This window comes from Etheostoma spectabile, chromosome 7, assembly GCF_008692095.1.
Source record: "Etheostoma spectabile isolate EspeVRDwgs_2016 chromosome 7, UIUC_Espe_1.0, whole genome shotgun sequence".
NCBI lineage: Eukaryota > Metazoa > Chordata > Actinopteri > Perciformes > Percidae > Etheostoma > Etheostoma spectabile.
In genome coordinates, this window is record NC_045739.1 from 1,665,085 (window position 1) to 1,665,295 (window position 211).

Here is a 211-nt window from a genome sequence, read left to right on the forward strand (position 1 = left end):
TCAGCCGCTCTGCTCCCCAGCTCTGGAACTCACTCCCACCAGACCTCCGCATTATTGACTCTCTTCCCCTGTTCAAAACTAGACTAAAAACCCACCTGTTCCAGCTTGCATATTTGTAAATACACTGTTCCTGTCATTTTTTTCATAACTGTTTATACTTTTCTGTTCCCTATATCTGTCTTTTATTGTCTGTAAAGCGACCTTGAGTGCT

General features: G+C 42.7%; 1 protein-coding gene across 1 annotated transcript in view; it reads left to right on the top strand.

Moving 5' to 3' along the window:
* The window catches only part of dnmt3bb.1 (DNA (cytosine-5-)-methyltransferase 3 beta, duplicate b.1), a gene marked incomplete at its 5' end in the record, with an annotated part of 58,826 nt that overhangs the window by 26,279 nt on the left and 32,336 nt on the right, over positions 1-211 (top strand).